We start from the raw sequence: 16856 nt of genomic DNA, 5'->3' as shown, positions 1-16856 counted from the left end.
CTAGGCCTTGCTGCTTCCCTAGAGTTGCTAGACACAATAGAGTTCTTAGGCACGGTCTCTAATCTCAAGGAGTTTACAATCTAGGGGGGATAATAAACATGGTATTATTCAGCACTTACTACATGCCAAGCACTATATTAAGCACTGGTCTAGATACACAATAATAGGGTCAGAAACAGTCCTTGCCCTACACAGGGCTCACAGAGTAAGTAGGAGGGACAACAGGTATTGAATCCCCATTTTATAGATAAGAAAGCTTGAGTCATAGACACAAGATGGAGTGGGCAGCTATAGAGGTGAATGTCTGACCATGAGGCTTCTCCACACTGTGCATCTGTGCATCCTGGATTCATGTTTGGGCCAAACATTCATTCATTCATTCATTTAACAGTATTTATTGAGCACTTACTATGTGCAGAGCACTGTACTAAGCGCCTTGGAATGTACAATTTGGCAACAGATAGAGACAATCCCTGCAAACATGGTTTCTGACTCTGATTCTAGGGCTCCAGGTCTGACTGGCCAGTCCTCTGGCCACCAACTCATCTGTCACCACCCCCCAGAACCCCAACTACCTGCCTGACTGACAGTCAATGGAAACAGGCACTGGTCTTCAAACTCTCCACTCCATCCCCGGCAACAGAGAAGTTCTCACTGTTGGTTAGCCAGTCAATCAATCAATCGTATATATTGAGAGCTTACTGTATACAGAGCACTCTACTAAGTTCTTAGGCAAATACAATATGCAGAGTTGGTAGACACGGTCCTGGCCCACAGCGAGTTTACAGTCTAGAGGGGGAGACAAACATTGATATAAATAAATTACAGGTATGTACATAAGTACATGACGCAGTCTAATGGAGGACGCAAAACAATGTATACTGACAAAAATACAATAGTTAAAAGAGTGAGAAAAGATGTGGTTAAAAAAAATCAGTGTTGAAGCAATAAACAAATGGATACTTGGAGGCTTAAAAAGGGCATAAACTTTATTCTGTGCAGCTGGTGCCTGCTGCCACAAGCTATATTAGGTGGCAAACCTACAGTGACTGTAGAAACTCCTGGGAGATTAAGGAAGGGACAGGAAGAAAGAAGTAGACAGGAGAGAAAGAGAGGGAGGAGGAGAGAGAGAAGAGAGTGAGGAGAGAAGAGAAGCAGTGGGAAGCAGCCTGGCTTAGTGGAAAGTGCATGGGCTTGGATGTCACATGACATGGGTTCTAATTTTTTTTGGTATTTGTTAAGCGCTTATTATGTGCAAAGTACTGTTCTAAGCGCTGTGGGGGATACAAGGTGATCAGGTTTTCCCACGTGAGGCTCACAGTCTTAATCCCCATTTTACAGATAAGGTAACTGAGGCACAGAGAAGTTAAGCGGCTTGCCCAAGGTCACATAGTAGAAAAGTGGCAGAGTAGTGAAGCAGCATAGCTCAGTGGAAAGAGTCCAGGCTTGGGAGTCAGAGGTCATGGGTTTTAATCCCGGCTCCGCCACTTGTCTCAGTTACCCCATCTGTAAAATGAAGATTAAGAGTGCGAGCCCCACGTTGGACAACCTGATTAGCTTGTATCTACCCCAGCCCTTAGAACAGTACTTGGCACATAGTAGGTGCTTAATAAATACCATAATAATTATTATTATAATTATCAACGAAGAGAAGAGAAAGAGGAGAGATGATAGAAGAGAGAAGGAATGAGGCAAGGAGACTGAGGAGAGGAGAGAACGTAAAGAGAGAGATGAGAGAGAAGAAAGAGGAGAGAGAAAGAATAGAGAAAAGAAAGAGAAAGAGGAAGAGAAGAGAGGAGAGGAGAGAGTGAGGAGAGAGACAAAACTTCCACACTATCGGGGTGGGGTTGGAAATGGAAAGGACAGGATCTTGGACAGTAAAGTGTTACAATCCAAAATGGGAAGGCCATTTAGTCTTGGGGAGTGGCTCCTTTCAGATCCATGGACTGTGTTCAATTTCTACCTATGCATTCTCTCAAAGTGCTTAGCACAGTGGTCAGTACACAGTAAGTGCATAATAAATACTATTACTACTCTTAATACTACTATGACTACTCCAAGAATCTCAGGCTGCGGTAGCTACCTTGTTATCATGGAATCTCAGGGAACGACCTCGTGGATGCAGTTAGAAATGCATTTCCATCCTCCCCGGTCCCGGAGGCCTAGCTCATTCATTGGATTCTCGGAATGAGACAATGAAAAATCTCCCCTTCTTCCCCCGCGGAGATCAGACTGTGCAGCCGGGGCCGCAAACGGGGATTCCGAAGGGCACAAAGCGGCCTCCCCTGGATGAAATTTCATCCCCTGAACCGGAGCCCTCATTAAAACAAACCAATTTGTTCTATCCTCCAGCCGATGATTAGTTTACCTCAACTGTGATTAAAAGTTCGCCGTCCGAGGCACCTCCCCCTCAGATGCAATCTAATCCCGAACAGCCTGCTGCTCTCCTAATGGAAACTATGCAAATCTCAACCTCCTGAAATATGGAATCACAACGGAGCCATCTGAGGGCTCCCACCCGTTCCCCCATCCCCCTACCCAGCCCGGGCAGGGAATGCTACTGTTTTCACAGTTGTGCCTACGAGGCTTTTGAATTTTAAAGTGGAGACAGTGAGAGCCACTTAAAAGCATAACTCTGGCTGGTGTAATTACATTTCTCTGGCAAGTTCATTCCACTAACGGGCACTAAATGATTGAACAGTACTTTCATCTTCAGAGTTCAGAGTGATTCCTCTGAATTGTCAGCAGATTCACTCCCGCCCATTCCTCTCCTGTGGCCGTGTAGATGGACACCTTTCTGGATCCCTCCTTACAGACTAAACAGCTATCCCCACATTCAAATCTTTCCCCAATACCACCAACTCCAAAAAGCTTATCCTGATTGATTCCCCAGCATTCTGAGTCAACCTAAGGCCAACTCTAGGCTTCATGAACATATTTAACATGCCTTAGCACTTGTGCATGAGTGTGCATGTATGCAATCATTCAGTTATTCATTTTGACCACTAAAATTGTGAATATTCTTGTGTTTGTCTTCCTCTTTGGAGTATAACCTCCTCTTTGGCAAAGAATGGGTCACACTGTGGGCAGAGAAAGTTTCTATCAATTCAGCTATATTGCTTCAGTACTTAGTGCTTGACACATAGTAAGTGCTCAACAAATACCATCATTATTATTACTTTCCCAAGAACTTAGTACAGTGCTCTACACACAGTAATCACTCAGTAAATACTACTGATTGATGGATTTCTTTATTCTGAACTTTCCAAGTCCCTGTACAGGGCAGCACACTAAATGGGCACTCAATAAATGCTCCAGAAATGGAAGAGAATCACTCAGTTCATTCCCACAAAGAACACAGCTTCTGGGGGCAGCAAATCAGGGATGACGCATCAGAGCAGCTGGTCTCCTGGAACTGCTTCTCCCATCCCATTCTTCCCCTTTTCCTCCATGTCCCACCTTTTAAATCTGCGGGAATGCAAATCAGAGGGATTTTTGGGGTGGAGTGGAGGGGTGAAGTGAGGAATGGAGTGGTCATGGAAGCTCTTATCAGGGAGGGCAGACATAAGATCAAAGTAGTTAAGATCACTGAGCATCATCTTATGTATCATGGTCATCATCATCATCATCATTGGTATTTATTGAGCACTTACTGTGTTTAGAGCACTTTACTAGGAGTACAATACAGAAGAATCCAAGGACAGATTCCATCACCTCCTCGCTTCCACCTAAACCTGTACGGGGCCTGGGGTCGGTCTATACCTTGATTTGTGTCCAAAACATAGTGGGTCCAAGAGGATTGGATAAATTCATAAGTGACAAGCCTACATTGGCCCACTAGGGAAAAAAGCTAGGGGTGGTGGATTGTCCATCCTGATCTATGAGGATGGATTTCAAGGAGGAGAATCAACATACTTCCTTCAAGCATCGAGAAGCAGCAGTGCCTAGTGGATAGAGCATGGGCCTGGGAGTCAGAAGGACCTGGGTTCTCATACCAGGTCTGCTGTTTGTCCTCTGTGTGACTTTGGGTGAGTCCTTCACTTCTCTGTGCTTCTGTGCCATCTGTAAAATGGGGATTAAGACTGTGATCTCCATGTGGGACATGGACTGTGTCCAACCTGATTAGCTAGTATCTACTCCAGAGCTTACTATAGTGCCTGGTACATAAATACTTTACAGATACCATAAAACAACATCCTATAGAGGAATTTGACCTCTTTCTCCTTCTCTGCTCCCTCGCACTTCCTTCTACCTGCAGGACATCAGTACATGCGTATGCCCCTTTTCCCCATGAGCTCAACTTGTTCAAGACTGAACTCCTTTTCTTCCCTCCCAAATCCTCTCTTCCACCCAACTTTCCCATTACAACTGACACCACCACCACCCTCCCTGCCTCTCAACCTCGTAACCTTGGTATTAGTCAATCAATTCAGTCAATGGTAATTATTAAGTGCTTACTGTGTGGAGAACACATCCTAAGCACTTAGGAGAGTACAATATAACAAAGTTGGTGGACACATTCCCCTCCCACAAGGAGCTTGATATTATCCTCGACTTCTCCCTCTCTTTCAATCTTCATATTCAGTCTGTCATCATCAAATTCTGCTAGACTGTCTTCCAGACTATGCTCCTTCCTCTCCATCTAAACTGCCACCACTCTGATCTAGGCACTTATAGGATCCCAACCTAACTACTGCATCAACCTCCAGGTCTGTCTTTCCTGACTTCTATTTTTCCCCTCTCCAATCAATCGTATTTACTGAGCGCTTACTGTGTACAGAGCATTGTACTGAGTGTTTGGGAGAGAACAATATAACAAAGTTGGTAGATACATTCGCTGCATTAAAGGACCTTACAGTCTAGAGTTCTCCAGTCCATACTTCACTCTAGCGCCTGGATCACTTTTCTAAAACATCACTTGCTACAATCCACTTGCATACTTCTCTCCTCCAACACCTGTTTACTCTCTGCACCTTACACCTGGTCTATCTTGCCACCAACCTCTTGCCTACAGCCTCCCTCTGGCCTGGAACTCCCTCCCCCTTCATATCTAACAGACCACCAGTCTTCCAACCTTCAAAGCTAAGGCTAAAAGCATATCTCATCAAAGAGACCTTCTTTAACCAACTGCTCATTTCCCCATCTTATTTACCCTCCTTTCTGCGCTACCTATGCACTTGAGTCTGAGAAACAGATTGGCGTAGTGAGAAGCAACGTGGCAAAGAGGAAAGAGCATGGGCCTGGGAGTCAGAAGGACCTGGGTTCTGCCACTCATCTGCTGTGTGACCTTGGGTAAGTTTCTTCATTTCTCAGTGCCTCAGTTACCTCATCTGTCAAATGGGGATTGAGACTGTGAGTCCCACATGGGATAGGGTCTGTGTCCAACCCAATTATCTTGGACACAATTACCCCAGGGCTTAGTACAGTGTTTAGTACATAGTAAGAACTTAATAAATACCATTAGTATTATTATAATTACTCACTAAACATTTAGATACTCACCCCACCCCCAGCCTCACAACATTTAAGTACATTTCTTTACACTCTGCTATTTCTCCCATGTGTAATTTATTTGAATGTCTGTCTTCCCCTCTAGACTGTAAGCTCTTTGTGAGCAGGGATAATGTCTAACTGCTCAAATGTTATTGTATTTTTCCAAGGGCTTAGCACGGTGCTCTGCTCATCCTAAACGTTCAATAAATACCACTGATTTCTACTGAGCCTTTGGGGTCCCTGTCAGAGATGGAATACTTTGCCCTGGTGAACCATCGGACTACTTCAAATGGCAGTATTTTCTGTCTTTTGTCTTCTGCAGCCTACTGCAACCCAGTGCTCACTCTCCCAACATATAAGCATACACACATGCGTGTGTGCGCGCGCACACACACACACATAAGGTCACCTGGGTTAGCTGCCACAGTAGCCAGACCACTAACGTTGCTCTAGCCATCTTTATCTTGTTCTAAGTTGTGCAAAACAGCAGTCAGAGCAGACAGCAGTTAGCAGCAAAACAGAGTTTGGAAGCTCTTAGAGAGCAAGGACCACCGCATCCATTGTACTGCAAAATCCCAGCACAGAGCTGTGTGCCAGGAGGCGGGGGAAATCGATGCTTTTTGATGCTCTCGACAAAGGTACACACTTAAAGGAGCTGAGAGTCGCTGACAAGCGTTCAAGAAAGGACTGGGATTTGAATGCTTCTCTGGGTCAAACTTCCAGGTCACTGGAGATTCAACCCCCCACTCTGCCCCTTCCCCTTTGCTTTCATGTTTTGTTCTATTTCACGGCCCAGGGCTTGGATAAGGCTGGGAAACTCTGAGGTCTGAGACCTAAGTGGCCAATGATTAATTCCCACGTCCAGGATGCAGGGTGGTGGCTGAAGCAGGAACTCTGGGATCAGCAGAAACTTACCCCCCAGCCTGTACGGGCAGACACATTTTACGATCCTCTTCCTTAAGACAGAGAACCGGGCAGCTGTAAATGAAGCTGGGGGAGGTGAGGACGCACTTTTAAAAATGGATCAGGGTTTCAGGGCTCTCCCTGCCCTTTAATCAGGCTCCTCACTTGAAAAGCTGCAGATCCGCCAGCTGATAATTAGGATCGGGCCTATAGCGAGATGGCTCAAAGCCATAGCACATGCTTCTTTCATGTGCATGGCTCTGTCTTTCAAAGAAAAAGAAAGCTGGAAGAGAGTGCAATATTGGGAATCTACCAGACAGCTCTCTGAACTCGGGATCAGTGGCTGTTCTCTTCACTTCCTTGACCTACTCTCCCAAAGACAGCAGCAGTGGCCCAACCTCTGGGGGTCTTCTCCACCATTTAGAACCCTGCAGAGATGCAGCCCCTACCCCTAACTGACCTAACTTCCTGCTCCCCACTGGGGCAAGGCAGGCAGAAGCAGCTTCGCAACTGTAATATTTAGGACCCTGGAAAGGTTATGACTCTTGGACAAGGGACAGTCCTGCCTGAGCAGTGAAAAGCCTGAAAATTGGTGAAAATTCTGTAACAGCTTTTGACGTTACTGTTGTGGTCTGCTGTTAATTTATGGTTTCTGCAGAATTGATCATGTGGGCCAGGGAAGCTGTCAGAGTTTATTATCCTTATTCCTGCCCCAACACTTTAGCAAATACAATAACTAAACAAAACAAAATCATAAGTAAGATGAAAGACACATAGGGGACTTGCAATGCAGAATCTGAGCCTTGCCCCTTGGGCAGACCAAAGACAGACCAGCTGGAGCACAGGGTAATACAGCCATAGGAAGCAGTATGGCCTAGTGGGGAGAGCATGGGCCTGGGAGTTGGAGGCTCTGGGTTCTATTCTTGACTCTGCCACATTCCTGTTGGGTGAATTTGGGCAAATCACTTAGCTTCTCTATGCCTCAGTTCCTTCCTCTGCAAAATGGGGTTTCAATACCTGTTCTCTCTCCTACTTAGACTGTGAGCCCTATGTGGGACCTTGTATTCATTCATTCAATCCTATTTATTGAGTGCTTACTGTGAGCAGAACACTGTACTAAGTCTACCCCAATGCTTAATACAGTGTTTGATTCATATTAAGTGCCTAACAAATGGTCACAATTACGATTATTAGCCCTGAAAACCCCCACAGTGGCCCAAGGGCCTGAGACCTGAAAGAAATCCCACAATGGGCCTATAGGGATGTTTAACATTCCTTCTTCCTTTGAGCCCTTTTTTTTTAATGAGGATCTGGGTCTGGAGGGAACTGAATTTGTCTGATACAGGAACCCAGAACTTTGTGGGGTTGGATGGAGTAGGCCTGGTGAGAACACTTTGATCTGAGTGGTTGAGACTGTCTCCATAAAATTTCCCTAGCTGAATCATTTTAAGGAGAATTTTCAAGGTCATAGGCCCCCTCCAAAGAAATTGTCTAGGCAACTTGGAGACACCCTGGGTCACCCACAGTCCTCAGGGTACACCCCACTCTGTGCAAAACACCATTCATGGAATTAATAATAATGTTGGTATTTGTTAAGCGCTTACTATGTGCCAAGCACTGTTCTAAGCGCTGGGGTAGACAGAGGGGAATCAGGTTGTCCCACGTGGGGCTCACAGTCTTAATCCCCATTTTGCAGATGAGGGAACTGAGGCACAGAGAAGTTAAGTGACTTGCCCACAGTCACACAGCTGACAAGTGGCAGAGCTGGGATTCGAACTCATGAGCCCTGACTCCAAAGCCCGTGCTCTTTCCACTGAGCGGTGGATAAAGCACAGGCCTGGGAGTCACAAGGACCTGGGTACTAATCCCGGCTCTGCCACTTGTCTGCTTTGTGACCATGGACAAATCACTTAACTTTTCTGTGCCTCCGTTCCCTCATCTGCAAAACTGGGATTCAATACCTGTTCTTCCTCCTCCTTAGATCGTGAGCCTCTTGTGGGACATGAACAGTGTCCAACTTGATTTCCCTTGCTTCTACTCTAAAGTTTAATACAGTGCCTGGCACATAGTAAGCACTTAAATACCATAAAAAATGTTGGAAAGTACAAAGTAGAATCTGCAGGGAAGGTGGGACAACCGGTTAGGGATTCTAATGTCATCCTTTTCATTCACAGCAGTTGGAGGTCTTATTTTGACTGTATTTACTTTAAAAAATATACAGAAGAGAAAGGTTGAATTACCCAAAAATTATAAGTCACTCTCTGAAGTACTTACAGATATCTGTGAATGAGCCAGGCCTGGACACATGGAGTTTGGTGCTGAGAAAATCTCTTCCAGACTGACTTTGGTATTCCAGGAAGGACCACAAATATAGAAATCTTGCTTAGCTCTACATTTCCCCCAACCCCCACTTAATTTCTCCTGGGGAAAGGCAGGTGTGAGGATGAAGGAGATGTAAAAGCAGAGTGGAAGGGACAGGAATAATAGCAGTAATTATTATTATTATTATTATGTCTTTGGCAATTAGTATTTAGTATTTACTATGAATAAAGCATTGGGGTAGATACAAAATAGGCTGGAAATATGGGACTCAGTCTAAATAGGAGGGAGAAAAGATATTGAATCCCCATTTTACAGAAAAGGAAACTGAGCACAAGATCAACTATCAGACAAGGGACAGAGCCAGAATTAGGCCTCCTAGCAGCATGGCCAACTTCAGAGCTAACTTAATCCTCCTTCTAGACTCTGGGCTGGTCAGACCCCCATTAAAGAAGCAACGGTGCTTAGTGGAAAGAGCACAGGCTTGGAAATCAGAGGTCATGGGTTCTAATCCCAGCTCCACCACTAATCAGTTGTATGACTTTGGGCAAATCACTTAACTTCTCTGTGCCTTAGTTACCTCATCTGTAAATGGGGATTTAGACAGTGACCCCTACTAGGGACAACCTGATAACCTTGTATCTACCCCCAGCACTTAGAACAGTGCTTGGCACATAATAGGCGCTTAACAGATACCATAATTATTATTAAAAAATGGGGTCCAGCTCAGTTGCCACATTTTTAAGATGATGCAGTGGAACTCTGAAGATCCAGGGAAAAACAAAAAAATGATTAAAGGTTTGGAAGATAGGTCTCCAGAGTAGAAGTTAGAGGAACTGGGCTTTTTTGTCCAAAGAAGAGAAGGCTGAGAGGGTGGCTTAATTCTTTTCAAATGTATGAAATGATTTTACCAAAAGGATGCTGACCAGATGTCCCCCCGCCCCCCAAGAAGATCCAAAGGATGAATTGGACTTAAATCAAACCAGGAGAGATTTGGTTTGAGTGAAATAGGGTACCTGGGAAAGGCTACATCTCTCTCCCTGGAGATCTCTAAGGAAAGAGAGGGTTCCCATTATCACCATTATCACTGTCACTGCCTACATCATACCATCATCATCATCATCACCAATACAGAATGAGCTCCTTCTCTCTATGGAACACTGCATCGGGTGCCCCATGAGATTGAAAAAAAAGTCCCATCCCTGCCTTCAAGGAGCTTCCAATACCAGAACGATTAATCCTAGACCAGAAAAGGTACTACTTCCAGTAGGTTTTGAACTGTTTACTGCCATGGGGTTCTTGAATGTTTTCTTCCTCTGTGACCTTCCTCTCACCAAACACCTCTCTTCTGTAACCCCTGTCCCCAACCCCTTAGCAGATCTTAAAGAGAGTGAGTGGGCAGGGGATGTGTCTTGGGGAGTGAAGAAAGATGTCAGCCCGTGGCTATGGGCCTCAGTTTACCACAACTGCTGTTCTGGGCTATGCAGTTCTGGATTCTCCTGTTTGCACCCAGAAACAGAAGTCTGAATGTCTCACCTGGGGCTTGGGAGTTGCTAGTGTTTGATTTGAAGATAAGAAGGAGAAATAGATGAAAGAATCCAGCCCAGCTGTGTTTCTGTCTCACTCTCAGGCCAGCACGAGGTCCAAGGGGAGAGCCTCCACAAAAGCCACTGAGGTACATCTCTCTCCTCTGCTGCAATTTATTAAGTACCGCTGGCGAGCTTTGAAGTAGGCACCGGGCTGGGCTGCACCAAGATAGCTTTGCTTCAACGACTGAACTCTGGAGTGAATTAAGGCTTGAGGTGGATGAGGAGGGGGATAAAATGGAGTCTGAAGGTCTTTTTACACAAGTTTCTGATTTTTTCATCATCTTCTGTGCCCCTAAGGAGGCTCGTTGGAGACATGACAGGGTAGAGATTTCTTCTTTAAAAACCACATCTGGTTCCTTTTACTGTTTATCTTTCTGCCGTTGTTCCTCTTCCAGCATTTATGCATTTGAGAATTCTCCACTACAGAGGCTCCAATAATAGCAGTAAGAATCTGACTTCATTGGGGATGGGACCACCTCTTAGGCCATATTTATTTGATCAGTGTTTCTCGGGAATGAAATAAGAATTTGAGGAGCAGTTGGGTTGGGGGATGCATTGGGGGGAGCCTGTTGATGAGATTCTGACTTCCTTTGAAGAAGTATCTTGGAAAAAAGACTGGATGATAAATAAATCACAGTGTATCAAGTGAGATGGCAGGTGGCTGACTGTTCTCTGTCCCCAAGCTCAGCATTTATTGGGCTTCCGTAATGATTGCCTTAAACTCAGCACTGCAGTCCTTTGGGATGAGAAAGGATGTATGGCTTACACCTCAGGATGAATGATTATTGTCTGTGGAGAAGACTGGGGAAATGCCAACCAATTTAGAGGTGAAAGAGAATGTTAAGGGAAAATGTCAAGTGGTTCAAAGGCTAAAGGACCCATGTGTTTTGTCTTCTTTGAGTATTGTTCCTACAGCCATCGTGAAGTGTATAGCAATCCATGCGTCCTTTCAGTAACCTTTCTCTTAACCAATCTTGCAAATACTACTGTCCTGCTTGCCCTAGGTGAGTCAAAATTTGGGCTGGCAGAGAAGCTGAGGAATCTTAATTCCTAGTAAGGAGGTAGACTAAGTTTTACTTTCAGGCTGATAAATTTCTAATGCTTATTTGCAAGGCTGTTACCAATAAAAGCAGAGTGGTCCAGTGGATAGAGCATGGGCCTGGGAGTTAGAAGGACCTATGTTCTAATGCTAGCTCTACCACTTGTCTGTTCTGTGACCTTAGGCAAATCACTTAACTTCTCTGTGCTTCAGTTACCTCATCTATAAAATGGGAATTAAGACTGTGAGCACATGTAGAACAGGGACTGTGTCCAGCCTGATTAGCTTCTATCTATACCAGTGCTTAGTACAGTGTCTGACACAAAACAAGCACTGAAATACCAAAAAAACTTGTTTTGCCTTTAAAAGCTTACAATAGAGCAGTCATTTATAAGCACTGGACTTTATTTCTTAAAACAGGGATTGGGGGTCAGGAGGTTAAATCCTGAGGGTATAATCTAAAGATGATGTCATGGGAAAACACAGAGAATGTCAGATCTGCTACCGTTCTATTTGGTGGGCAGAGAAAGAGGAGGAGGGGTATTGTCTCTTGTCTTGGACAGGCAGAAAGGAAAGCTACTGAATGAGTGCACATCTGTGGTAGGTGTTGTTTTTTTGGGGGAGGGAGAGGGGGTTGGTATTTATTAAGTGCTTACCTTGTGCCAAGCACCATACTAAGTGCTGGGGGTAGATACAAGCTAATCAGGTTGGACACAATCTATGTTCCACACGGGGCTCGCAGTCTTAATCGCCCCTTTACAGATGAGGTAACTGAGGCAGTCAGTCAATCAATCAATCAATGGTATGTATTGAGCACTAACTATGTGCAGAGCACTGTACTAAGCACTAGGGAGAGTAACAAGTGGCAGAGCTGGGACTAGAACCCAGGTCCTTCTGACTCCCAGGCCTGTGTTGTATCCATGAGGCCACACTGTTTTTCATGATTGGTGTCTCACAGGGAGGGGAAGGTCTACAAGATATCTATCAGGGGAACACAGGGCAAGAAGGAAAACATAGTACATAAGAAGACAAGCAGACAGGCTCAGGCATACCCAGGATTGGAATTGCATTAGGGCGGGACAGAACTAGGTCCAAGTAAAGAAAAAAAAAAGGAATATACCAGGAATAGCTGTTCTGGTATAAAAATTATTTCACCACTGCCACAGTCCCTTTGGTCAAAAGCAGCCACAGCTGCACCTCTCCCATCTGACTCTATCCCCTAAGTCCTGGACAGCATACACAACTTTGGGTGCAAGTGCTTTCACGCGCGTCTTCAGTGACCAGCCATGCATCACAATTTATTAAGTAATGACTGTGAGCTTTGAAGTAGACACTGGGCTGGGCTGCATCAAGATAGCTTTACTTCAGTGACTGAACTCTGGAGTGAATTAAGGTGGGACGCGGACCCCTTGTCCGGCCCAGGGACCAGAGGGTATGATCCTGGCCCTCTTCCTGATGGCAGGAAGACCCCTGACCCCCTACAGCAACCTCTTGTTCTGGATAGAAAACATTTTTACTTTCACCCCTGGCATCTCCCATACACCCCCAAGACAACCACAAAATGAAGACACAAAAGAACCTAAACTGAAGCTGAAAAACTACATAAAATGAAATTAAAATTATAAATGAATACTCCCCCAAATGAAGCTTGGAGGAAATGAAGGCTGGAGGAAAAAGGGTTACACTGAGCCAATTTCGACCTGGAACTTTAGAGTTTTGCCATATCGGGTAGTAGTAGTAACAGTAATATTTTATTAAATATCCACTTGGTGCAGTGACTAAGTGCTTAGAAAGTATTATGAGGAGAGGCAGTGTGGTCTAGTGGAAAGAGCATGGGCCAGAAATTGGGAGATCTTGTTTCTTTCAATCAATAAGTGGCATTTTTTGAACATTTACTGTGTGCAGAGCACTCTATTAAGCATTTGGGAGAATAGGTAGACATGACTCCTTCCTTCAAAGATCTCACAATCTAGTGAAGGAACTTATAATCTAGTTCTCATGATTATTATCAATTATTAGCAGGGACAACCAGAGAAAGCCCATCTTGAATGAAAAATAAACGAAGTAAGAAACGGGGTTTAAAGCCAGCAGGGGGTTCTTGTGTCTGGTGCGGGAGGGAGAGGAAGCGCCGCTCTGAGAAGTAGGATGGCTGAAATTTTCTCTGAATCATGAACTCATTCCTGGGAGGGGAGCTCCACTCTCAAAGAGAGGAGTGATTTTCATAGCTTTGGAATCAAAGGCTTCTTCTCCCTTTCCCAAAAAAGTGCGGACACATGTGCTGGCTCAGACGGCTTCAGACTCTTTCTGGATCTGTTTAGCAGCTCTCAAGGGCTAGACGCCCAGATATTTAAAGGGGCACAGTTAACGTTTCCCCATCCTCCGGTCGGGATGAAAGCCCCGTGCCCGCAGCACAGTGAGACATATTGAACTGATTTGAGAACGCAGCATTCCCGCCAGGAAAAGACACTCCAGGGATTGAGGCCGGGACCGAGTAAGCTTGCAGCTGGGAAGTCACAGGGCAACTCAATCAATCATCCCTTTAACCCAAGCTAGGGCAGTGAAGTTATTAAACTGGTCATGGGGATTGGGGCGTGATATGTGACTGTCTTGGTTTCTCTGCTCTTTGTTCCTACTAAAGTCCATTTTCTGCCACCAATGGGGCCTGCTCTCTGGGGTGGGGAGGCTCCAGCTCTTCCCCCTTCAGCCCATCTCCACATTGCTGTCTTTAGCTTGTGAGGAAGACTGGCCAGACAATGTCAGATGGCCTTCCACATAATAATAATCATAATAATAGTGGTATTAGTTAAGTGCTTATTCTGTGCCAGACACTAAGCACTACTAAGCACTAGAGTAGTTACAAGGTAATTGTGTTGGTCACAGTCACTGTCCCATACGGGACTCATGGTCTTAATCTCCATTTTACAGATGAGGTAACTGAGACCCAGAGAAGTTAAGTGATTTGCCCAAGGTCACACAGGAGATGTGTGGCAGAACCGGGATTAGAACCCATATCCTCTGACTTCCAGGCCTGTGTTCTTTCCACTAGGCCACTCTGCTACCTTTTTTGCCAGCTATTGTGCTAGGAGCTGTTTATTAAGGCATAAGACATCAAATGCACCTCTGAACCCTGTGACTACCAGGGCCAACAAAGACAAACCAATCAATCAATAGTATTTAATAATAATAATAATAATAATTCTGGTATTTGTTAAGTGCTTACTATGTGCCAGGCACTGTACTAAGTGCTGGGGTGGATACCAGCAAATTGGGTTGGACACAGTCCTTGTTCCATATAGGGCTCATAATCTCAATCCCCATTTTACAGATAAGGTAACTGAGGCACAAAGAAATGAAATGACTTGCCCAAGGTCATACAGCAGACAAGTGGCAGAGCCTGGATTAGAACTCATGAACTTCTGAGTCCCAGGACCCTCTTCTATCCACTGTGCCATGGAATGCTTACATTGTATCAACTGTTTGGGAGGATACCAATACAAGAGAGTTTTGTAGGCATGATTCCTGCTCACAAGGAGCTCATAGTCTAGAGGCAGACTAAGAAAACCAGTCAGATAGGAACCAGGGCATTGAACCATGAATCTTCATTTGTTTGCAGGTGGGAAAAGAGGACAAGGGCACCAGGTGCTAGGCAGAGGAGAGGCTCCTTAAGGGAGGACTTGGTTAAAGGAATCTATGGCTAGAATAGCCCCAAGGGCTGGAGAAACCAGAAGAAACTGGGATGGGGAACCACAGGGTGAGGGCTTATTTCTGACTCCACGCAGGAGGTCGCTGGGGCCAGAACTGGCCCAGCACCCCAAGGGGACTGACCATGAGGCTGGTGCAGGACAGGGCAGGTTTGGACTGGACATCCATCTATAAGGAAAGCAAGGGGTAGAAAGGAACAAGCATTTTAGGAAGAGAAGGGGCCTGTAACAGGATAGAAAGTCACCATTTTCAGTCTTCTTCAGCCCTCCCCTGAAAATCCCAGGTCCTGCCAGTGACCTGGATTGGGTCCAGTCCCAAAAACTTGCAAAGGCAATCGCCACCATGGAGTGGGCACATGGAGTGGGCACCTGGAGCTCTGGGGAAGGCCCAAACCCTGTCTCTGACTAATGATAACTATGGTATTTGTTAAGCGCTTACTATGTGCCAGGCACTGTATTAAGTACTGGGGTGGATACCAGCAAATTGGGTTGGACACACTGTCCCACATGGCGCCCACACTCTCAATCCCCATTTTGTAGATGAGGCAACTGAGGCACAGAGAAGTTAAGAAGTTCAAGGTCACAGCAGAAAAGTGGCAGATCTGATATCAGAACCCACTTCCTCTGACTCCCAAGTCTGTGCTCTTGCCACTAGGCCATGCTGCTTTACACTGACTGACCATATGTGGAGTGGGGCGATACCGTGAACCCTCTCTCTCCTGCACCCTGCAGCTTGGTAAGGCCAAGCTGAGCCAGTCAGTCTATTATTCTTATTTAATGAGTGTGCTTACTGTGTGCAGAACACTGTACTAAGTGCTGGGGAAAATACAATGTAACAGCACAACAGACACATTCCCTGCTCACATGTCAGGGTGGAGGGGGGGCGTGTCCAGCCCTGAGAGTTGCTATCAGCCAGCAGATCAACCAACTGGCTCCTCCAGGTGCTTTGTATGGACATCCAGGGATTTCGGTTTCTCCACTGCCCAGACTCCAGGCCATGTCCTCACCCGGGTGGGGTTGCTGAGTCTGTGCAGATTCCTGTGGCTCTGGCTAAACTGCTAGCTCAGGCTGGAGGCGGACAGAGCCAAGCTCTGGCAGCTGCATTGGCAGTGTCTGTCAGGGGACTCCTCCCATGCCCTTCTCCCTACCCCTGTGGGCTAAGCATTACCCACCCAGGGCCCGGCGGCTGCATCTCAGGGAACAAAAGTCACAAAGCCCCATGGGCTAGTGGAATCTCCCACTCCCCAGAGCCAAAAACTAACAGAGGTTGCAGAGAAACCTAACTCTTCTCAAATGGAGGGCCTCTAATTGATTCCACTCTCATTCAGGCTTGCCCCAGAGCCTGTGGGCAGCAGGGAGGCGTTTGGCTCAATACCCTCAGGTTAACTGTTCTGACTCAGGATAATGGGTCTCTAATGGGACTGACCACTGAGAATCTGCAGAAACCAAAGCTCGCTGCCATAAAATCCCTTTGTAAGTGAGGAGCTTCATTAAAATATATGAAGGAGCGGGACATATGGGAAAGCTGCTGGCCTGGTGGGAAAAGCATGGAACTGGGAGTCAGGACTCTTGGGTTCTAGTCCCTGCTCTGTCACTGACCTACTTGGTGACCTCGGGCAAGTCCCCTGAGCTTCAGTTTCCTCAGCAGTAAAGGATAAGATATCTCCTCTCCCCATGGTTATTTTTTTTAACTGTATTTGTTTAGTGCTATCGGTGTGCTAGGCACTGTACTAAGCTCTGGGGTAGATACAAACTAATCAGGTTGGACACAGTCCATGTCTTACATGGAACTCAGTCCTTTATAGTAACGGA

Source organism: Ornithorhynchus anatinus, chromosome 1 (genome assembly GCF_004115215.2).
Source record: "Ornithorhynchus anatinus isolate Pmale09 chromosome 1, mOrnAna1.pri.v4, whole genome shotgun sequence".
NCBI classification, from domain to species: Eukaryota; Metazoa; Chordata; class Mammalia; order Monotremata; family Ornithorhynchidae; genus Ornithorhynchus; species Ornithorhynchus anatinus.
This window is presented reverse-complemented; position numbering follows the sequence as displayed.